Here is a 10,207-nt window from a genome sequence, read left to right as displayed (position 1 = left end):
TCTGGACAGAAATTTTTTGTTATTGAATTCAGTATAGTAGGTTAATGGGTACATCAAAGGATATATCAATCACATATTCTTTGTCTGACTGTTATTGCATGAGAGATTTTAAGTGATAATTGTTTAACTTGAGTCCTTCCCAAATTCCTTACTTACAGAAATTATGAGATACAATAAAATGATCACTGTTTTAAGCTACTAAATCATGTGTTGATATTCAAAGTGTATCCTCTAACTAAGGCCTTACTGGTTCACCTCTAAAACTGCAGTTTGTTTCCCTGCCCCCACTCCTTATGCCCCTTACCTTACTTAAGTTTCAAACACAATGTAACATGCCATATATTTTACATATTTTTTTTTCTTCTTGTTTCTTGTTTATGTCCACTAAAATGTAAACTCCTTTTGGATGTAGGCAATGATTTTGGGCCAATCTGTTTACTGCTGTAGTCCCAATGCCTGGAAGTATATATGGCACTTGAGGACCAGTGAATAGGATTTATTGAATAAATAACTGAAAGTTATGAGTAAGAGAGGAAATGGGGAAAGGAAAGAAAAATAGTGAGCTACATATAGGTAGACTAAATGAAAAATAATGACAACATTAAAGAATACGTGGCATAGATAGTCACACATTCATGTGTCCAACAAGGCTTGACTTGGTTCCTCTGAGCCCATCCAAAGCTCGTCATCTATTTAAACCTTTCACTTAAGTTTATTTTCATTATTGCCTAAGATTAAGGAAGTTCTTGATAGAATATATTATTCTTTCTGTGAGAAATAAAATAAATAATAAGAAGCTACTTCATGGTAAGTAGGTAATGGAGAAATGATACTGAAATTGATTAACTACCTAGTTTCAAAATAGTATTATAACAGTGATTTTTATTCTTGTTGTTTTCCTAAAACATACGAGCATGACATATTGGCTTAGTGTATAATGTAATATAAATATTTTTCATTTAGTTTGATTAATGCCAACAGGACAAAATGGTGGCAGTGAATTTTCCCACACCTAACCCAAGTGTAGCTATTGCTGCAGATGGAGAGTCTCTAAGGTCTTAGTGTGGTTCAGCACCCTTCTTTATTCATGAAAAGGTAAGACTTCACATTGGTCACCCATTGCATCTGTATTTTTATTATTTATCTGAAGGCTCCAAAAGGTTTTTGCTTTCCAAAAATACATGATTTTCCTTTAAATGGTTGTCAACAATTTTACCTTTCTTACAGTAGAAAATGCCCATTAATTTTCTTCCTCATAAATGCTACACACTGCCCGGAACAATTACAGTATAAGAAAACTGCCAAAAGAAAGAGCTATTAAAAAAAAAGTCAAACATGAATTTTTAATTTGCTCCTATCATATCCTTACTTTCCTCCCCTGAACCTCATTGAATTATAAATGTTGGAAGGATTTTGGAAATTATTATTTTACATGTAAAAAAATTAACTCCATAAACTATCTTTTTTTTCTATCTTTAACACAAAAATAAGTAAATGTATTTACTAGTATTAGTAGCTATTTTTTGTCCCAGACAACCAATAATGTAAATTCAAATACAGACACATCTGGAGTCCATATATTTTTCCACAATTTAAAGATTTGTTATTTTATGGGTTCAATATTTATTTATTTAATTGCATTTTGTCTATTACTCTACACCACAGGTGATATTCCTTCCAAAAACTGAATACATTCTAGTTCTTATAAAAATGTGATCTAAAAAAAAAAAAGTGATCTGTTTCTCAGATGAACATGGGTAACCTTATGGGTAATATCGATCAATAACTAACTACCTTGCTTGGAATTTAAAGGCACCTCCTTCAGTGTTAAATCACTTTTGTCACTTAAACCTAGAATTCCTTACTACAAGTCTATATTTAGAACACATTTACAGGTTTGTAGTTGATTTATTCAATCTGTTTCTACTTTTTGTGTGTGTTTCAAAAAATTTCGGATAGAGGAGTTAAATTTTTTATTCAGGCAGACATTATTGAATTTGTGATATTATGTTCTTCTGTGAAGGAAGAGATTTTGTGTAAAAACATTAACTGTACAAATAATCCAAAGACTCTTAAATGCTAAATATAAATAAAAAGTTACATTTTCATTTTATTTATCTCATCCTAATAGAAAAATAAAAACTTTCTTTAAAATATCCTCATATCACTTTCTACATGTAGTACAAATGATCAGCTCTGGAACTCAGGAACCTTCTCATGAAAGGGACATTATTTATTTATTTATTTATGGGAAAATCTATTTCACGAACATTAAAAATTGGCTGTATTTTTCCCTGTAGGAGATCTTGAATGAATTTAGTAATTGTGATCTTAATTTTGAAATGACTAATGTGGTGTTTTTATTCCAAAATTATGATTATTTTCTTCAGTATACATATAATTATCTAAGAAGTTTGTTCTCTGGACTTGAGAAGCATTTACAAGCAAGATGCCAGGTCTCTGTGGACAAGTCAGCTGCCAATCCAAGATGCTCTGAAATTAAAGTGGTTTACTAGTTTAGACAGTATGGTGTATGAAAATGAGTGTCAAAGTAGGATCGAATTTATGACTTTTTATGTTTATACATCTTCTCCCCAATAATCTTTACTTTTCCTTTAGAATATCTACAATAAGATGATGCTATATTCACTATGTTTTCATATCTTACCAATATAAATAAAATATGCAAACCATCCCCTTAAAGTTATTTACTAAATATTTCCATGTATGTATTATTTTCCCATTGTTGCTGTTACAAATGACCATATTTGGCCTAAAATACAAATTTATTATCTTATAGTTCTCGTGGTCAGAGGTCTGAAATGAGTTTCACTGAGCTAAAATCAGAGTGTTAGTGGGTAGCATTCCTTTCTGAGAACCATTTTCTTGCCTCTTCTACCTGCTGGCATCCTTTAGTTTCTAGCCATCTTCCATTTCTCAAAAACAGTAATGGCGAGACAGGAAACAACATGTGTTGGAGGGGATGTGGAGAAAGGGGAACCTTCTTACACTGTTGGTAGGAATGCAAGTTGGTGCAGCCTCTTTGGAGAACAGTGTGGAGATTCCTCAAGAAATTAAAAATAGAACTTCCCTATGACCCTGCCATTGCACTACTGGGTATTTACCTCAAAGATACAGATGTAGTGAAAAGAAGGGCCATCTGTACCTCAATGTTTATAGCAGCAATGGCCACGGTCGCCAAACTCTGGAAAGAACCAAGATGCCCTTCAACGGACGAATGGATAAGGAAGACGTGGTCCATATACACTATGGAGTATTATGCCTCCATCAGAAAAGACAAATACCCAACTTTTATAACAACATGGACAGGACTGGAAGAGATTATGCTGAGTGAAATAAATCAAGCAGAGATTCAATTATCATATGGTTTTTACTTATTTGTGGAGCATAAAAAATAGCATGGAGGACAAGAGGAGTTAGAGAGGAGAAGGGAGTTGGGGGAAATTGGAAGGGGAGGTGAACCATGAGAGACTATGGACTCTGAAAAACAATCTGAGGGTTTTGAAGGGGCGGGGGGTGGGAGGTTGGGGTACCAGGTGGTGGGTATTATTGAGGGCACGGATTGCATGGAGCACTGGGTGTGGTGCAAAAATAATGAATACTGTTATGCTGAAAATAAAAAAAAAAAAAAAAAACAGTAATGGCGGAGAGAGTCTTTCCAAAAGCTGATGCAGTCTCTCTCATATCACAATGCATCACTCTGACATTGGCTTTTCTGCTCCCTCTTCTATATGTAGGGAACCTTGTAATCACATTGGACCCCTATGGATAATCCTGGATAATTTCCCTATTTTGAAATCAGCTGATTAACAACTTAATTTAATCTGCTATTTTAGTTTCTTTTACCATGGAATGGAACAATTTCACAGGTTCCAGAGATCAGGATGTGGGCACATTTGGGAAGCCATTATTTTGACTAACACAATATATTTTAATCAAAGTAATAGTCTGAAGATTATAGCTATAAGGAATTGGTTGTTGTCAAACTATTTTACCAATGTTCTGGTTTAAAGAATTAGAATACAATTAAATTCTCCCCTTCATGGCTTCAGATTCCTTTCTCAGATTTTTATTTATCGGCATATATAAAATGTAGTACTACTCCATTACCTTATATTATGTAACAAGAGAGAATTTAGGTGGAATTTGGCTTACATATAAGTTCAATTTATTTGCTAAAACAGAGAATAACTAAAATGTTCACTTTACAGCTTATATAATTACCTTTGGATAATTGAAAATAGTATGAGAATTGAAAAAATTAGCATAATTAATTTTATATGTTTGCATGAACATTTTCATTTCTGGTGAATATTCAGGACACTTAGATGCTTCTTTACTGCCTACTTTTCCTTCTATAGTATTTCCCACAAGTCAGCAATCAATCTATTCTTTCAAATTAATGTTACTTCTAACAAGAGACCAAATCAAACAATGGCCAAGTTCCAGGAATCTGATTTCCTGTTTTTATATACTGTATTGAAATTTATTTACAACTACAGCAAGCTGATGGCAGTAAATCTGCTTATTCAGAAAGAAAATAATGGATGTTGTGTAAAGACAAACACTTATGGGAAAGTGTTATGTGAATACAATTTCTGCTGTGATCTTCAGGTGAAATATTAATGGACATGTTTTTCTAATAATGTTGCTCATTGAAAAAGTAATTAAAATAAAATTGTAACTCTCTGCCAAGTGTTTATAGTTGTTTGAGGTTATGTTAATCTGAGTTCCCAATGTGCTATGTTCATACTGCTGCTTATACAATATGGGAGATTAAAGGCGAGTATTGTTCTTTTGATTATAGTTCACATATATCAAAAGAATCATCTGATTGCTTGCTTCAGAGACACCCCATTGCCTGAATGTCCTGCCTTATGAATATTTCCCTGACTTACTATTTAATCAAACTTGTTAGCTTTATTGTTTTAATGACAAAATAGATAAGCCAGGACAGATATTATTTTTAAAATTATAAAGAATTTATATAACTTATAAAGAATTGTTGGGGTACCCAGATACCTCAAAACATAACATTTGGAAAAGGAAAGTTGATGAACCCCCAAAACAGATAATCCAGTTAAAAAATGGGCAAAAGACATGAATAGAAAATTTTTCAAAGAAGACATACAGATAGCTAACAGATATATGAAAAAATGTGACCATTTTTTCATCACTAGACCTCAGGGAAATACAAGTCACAACTACAATGACCTCACACCAGTCAAAATGGCTAAAATAAAGAACACAGGAAAAAACAGGTGTTGGCAAGGATGCAGAGAAAGGGAAGCCCTCTTACACTATTGGTGGAAATACAACCTGGTACAACTGCTCTGGAAAACACAATGGAGTTTCTTCAAAAAGTTAAAAATAGAGCTACCTACGATTCAATTTGAATTGTACTATTAGGTATTTACCCAAAGGATACAAAATAATGATGTGAAGGGATACATGCACCCCAATGCTTATAGCAGCATTATCAACAATAGCTAAATTATGGAAAGAGCACAAATGTCCGTCAAGTGATGAAAAGATAAAATGTGGTGTGTGTGTGTGTGTGTGTGCATGTGCATACTTGTGAAAGCATGCAATCTTGCCATTTGCAATGACATACATAGAGCAGCGAGTATTATGCTAAGCAAAAGAAGTCAGTCATGGAGAAACAAATACCATATGATTTCACTCCTATGTGGAATTTAAGAAAGAAAAAAGATGAACGTATGAATAAAGAGAGAGAGAGAGAGGCAAACCAGGAAACAGATTCTTAACTATAGAGAACAGACTGAGGGTTTCTGGAGGACAAGAGCACAAAGGGATGGTTTAAATGGGTGATGGGTTAAGGAAGGCACTAGTAGTGATTAGCACTGGGTATTGTATGCAAGTGATAAATCACTAAATTCTACTCCTGAAACTAATAGTACACTGTATGTTAACCAATTGGAATTTAAATAAAAACTTGAAGGGGACGCCTGGGTGGCTCAGTGGGTTAAGCCGCTGCTTTCGGCTCAGGTCATGATCTCAGGGTACTGGAATCGAGTCCCACATCGGGCTCTCTGCTCAGCAGGGAGCCTGCTTCCTCCTCTCTCTCTCTGCCTGCCTCTCTGCCTACTTGTAATCTCTCTCTGTCAAATAAATAAATAAATAAAATCTTAAATAAAATAAAATAAAATAAATAAAAACTTGAAGAAAAAGAAAAAAAAAAATAAAAGAAGGGGCGCCTAGGTGGCTCAGCAGGTTAAAGCCTCTGCCTTTGTCTCAGGTCATGATCCCAGGATCCTGGGATTGAGCCCCACATGGGGCTCTCTGCTGAGTGGGGAGCTGCTTCCTCCTCTCTCTCTGCCTGCCTCTCTGCCTAATTGTGATCTCTGTCTGTCAAATAAATAAATAAAATCTTTAAAAAAAAAAAGAAAAGAAAAAAAAAGAAGACTATGGGAAAAAATTAAATGAAAATGGGTGACTTTATTCTGAATGACATAATGAGCAAAGCAAAACACTTTCAAAATGCAAACTAAGCTAGAATTAGGGTAAGAGTTCGGGAGTACACACTGAAGGTTTATGGTAAACATGAATCACCATTTATAAAAATAAACACTATCTTTGTCACAAGACACACACAGAAAGCATGTATTTATATTTAAAGGCATTTCATATTTCTAGTATCACTCCCCAGTATATTTCTGGTCCAGCAACCAACACATCAATATGTAATTGTTTATGTGCATGAGTACAGGTTAAAAGAAGCTCTGATGTGAATGAAACAATAGATAAATACAGTAAAATTTATGGGACCCAGTAGGAAGTAGAAGAAAAGGGATAGGCCCTGTGGTTTGGATACTACTCTGCAGTTGGGACGTGTAGCTTGGCAAAATCTGGATGCAAAAAATTAAATGGATAATAACCCTGAGGTTTTAGGTCTCTACATTTAATTTTGTCATCACATTCCAAATTTAGAAAATATTCAGGAGAACTTACATTTAAGGAAATCCTCATTTACAACAATAAATCGTGTGACTTAAAGATCTCTACAAAGTGAGATAGTCATCAACTTGTCCCATAGACATATTTAGAGCAAACAGATAGATTAGATAGATAGATCGCCTATGGAAATAATTAAAAGATAATTTCACTGATGCTCTGAAAATACTTTTGAATAACTGTCATATGGAGTCAACAGTTTAATAACTTACATATTCAGATTTGTTCCTTCAGTGTCTTCTTTGTTTTTTTTTTTTTTTCCTTATTTCAATCATAGAAAAACATTCTCAAATGCTTGGGATATGGCTTCCGTTTTCTGGCATGCTGCAGGCTTCTGTTAGCATCTTTATTCTACAGAAAAGAATTCATTGAATTGACTAGATTGAAATGGTTTTGCATATATACAATATGAAAGGGAGAACTCTTGCCAACCTTGGGAATTTCTAAGTTCTTTGGTCTTTTTAACAGTCTTTCACATGGGTTAGTTCTACAGATGGCTCAACTTTTGTGAAAGTAATTTGCTATAATCCTCCTTAGACTGCCACATAATGTTTTTTTTCTGCTTATCTTGGAAATAAATATTCTATGAACTTAAAATAAGATACTGCTTGTGAAAAAGTTTTAATACTCTTAAGTCTAACCTGAAAAAAAGGCAGATGCCAAATATTGCAAAAGTGGGGATTCTCTCAACAAAACAATAGTTTACCAAATCTTTTATGAAGCATTTAAATATTGGTAAGGCCACATCCTAAATAAGTGCCCAGAAAAAAGATTAGTATATCCAGACTTTGTTAAGGAGGGATGACTAATAACCAAAATCATATGAAGCATTTTGATTCTATAAATCAATCTATATTGAATGCTATATTTCATATTTCTAAAATGCTTTGCAGTTTAAAAAATGCATTCTTATATATTATTTTATTTAAATCACAAAAATCTTATGGTGTATGTAAGCTAATAAAAATAAAACTAATAATAATAATAACTGTTATTCTTGCTATAATCCTTAATTTATCTTAATTTATTGATAAAAATTACCAAAATATGTTAATTGACTAGCCAATATTATTAGACTAATAAGCAAAGAAACATAATTTTATATTCCAAAATTTATATTTTAACCATAAAATGCACCTTTATTATAACTAGATATGAGAAAAAAAAACCCTCAAAATATATTCTTTGAAAAATGCAAATAATACACTGAAAATGTTAGTTGGGGTCTGTTATGTGAAATAGATACATAAAACAATCTCACCTTTATTTTGATTCTATCAATACCTATGTTTTATTAACCAACTGGTTATTCAAAAAATAGCCACTACAAATTAAAATATCAGATTTAAAAATATAAGCACTAAAATAAAGAGGAAAAAATTCTGTGACTCTTCTAGTCATTAAATTTTCAAAAGTAGTGCTTTAAGCTTTTTTTAAAAAATCCTTGAAAGAAACATTAAATGAAAACAAATTATATAGAGTGTTCTCTTCTGGATATAGGTATGTGTGTGTCTGTTTGATTTTGAGAGCTTCTTTCTAAGTCTATAATAAGTAAACAAGACATAAATTAGAAAACTGAAATTTAAAACATCTACTGAAAGAGATTTTTATCTCTAAGAAAACATGCTGCTGGTTAAATATAGATTGAATATATACCTATAAGGAAATCATTTCTGTGAATTTACTCCAGTTTTCATTGGGATATCTAATTTGGCTTTAATAAAAATTCGAGTTAGATTAAACTTTGAGGAGTATTTAAGATATTTGACTATGCTTATGTACAGTAAAAACAACAGACAATAGAATCATTATTAAATTAATTATGAAATAGAATCATTATTAAATAAATTTAAATTAATTTTGAAAGAGTCATCAATAATCATTTAACTGAAGCTCTTAAAGATGAGAGGAGTAATATTTCAGAATTGTTAGGAAAGTCTAAACTATGACCTTAGTTACCTCCAAACATGTAAATTATGCTTAATTTAAAATGCATAATCTCATGTATTTCAAAATAGAAAACTCATAATTGTTTTGTGTACCAGAATGTGCTATACTACTGTTAGCATTTTTGTTCTATCTAAATTCTGTTAACTTTTCATTCACTTGTACTACAGTGATGTTCTGGAATAGGAGTTTATAATGATATAGTACTGTTTTTTAAAAAGTGATTTTTGTTGTTTCTTACTGCCTGAAAAGAAAGCATTTAATAAAGTCCTTAGTGGTAAAATATTTCTATTTTAATGTGATAATTATGCAAATCTAGATCACATGGAAAATAATTGACAATACCACAATTATCTTAATGTACTAATATTAATTTAATGTACTAATATTAAAATAAACTTATCTACTTCATGGAAAATTTAAAATGATGATATGGGCATATGTTTAAAGAAATTGTGCCTCTGAGGTATGACCCTCCAGCAGAGGCCTGGGTATGATGAGGTTGCAAGTTCAGTTAACATCCCTGGAGGAGGAGTGCTTTTCACAGAGACTTAGGCCTGCTGGCCCTGTTACAGCAACACAAAGGAGGCTGGTGTTGCTAAGACAAAGGGTGACAGCAGTAGCATTTGAGGTCAGACAGGTGAGCAGGCTTAGGCAGGGTCATAGGGGGCCTCGGAGGACATGACTGTTAATTTCCATTATATCCCCATTAAAAAGATTTGCAGGAGGGAATGAAATAATCAAACTTGGAGAACAAATTTGGTTATGGGGATCTGGAGGGTAAGGAAAAGGCAGAAGCATGGAAATCAGAAGGGAAGCTTTTGCTGAAGTCCAGGTAGAATGTGATGTAAGCCTGTTTTCATAGAAGTATGGCCATAGGTTTGGTGAGAAATTGTGATATTTGAGACAAATAATTACGATTATATACTGATGAACTAGATGTTGGGTATGTGAGAAAGATACAAGTCAGTAAGGTTTCTGTTGTGCCCAGATTTCGAGACCCCCCAAAGACGACCACAGGAGTCCAGAGTCAAAGCCAAATAGCAAGGGTTGTTTATAACAAGTTGGAACCCAGACCTCTGCGCATTCGTTGCCGGTGACGCTAAGAGGTCCCGAGCTCAGGATCACAACACTTTTTATAAACTATTTTTAGGGAGGCAGGGACTTAGCATACATCATTGTATCTTGTAACAAATTGCCACATACCGTGAGAAAATCCAAAAGGAACTCTATAATATGACTGGGGCCCTACAGAGCGTGAGAA

The sequence above is a fragment of the Mustela lutreola genome, chromosome 14 (assembly GCF_030435805.1).
Source record: "Mustela lutreola isolate mMusLut2 chromosome 14, mMusLut2.pri, whole genome shotgun sequence".
NCBI classification, from domain to species: domain Eukaryota; kingdom Metazoa; phylum Chordata; class Mammalia; order Carnivora; family Mustelidae; genus Mustela; species Mustela lutreola.
The sequence above is the reverse complement of the archived record's forward strand: the minus strand, read 5'-3'. Positions refer to the sequence as shown.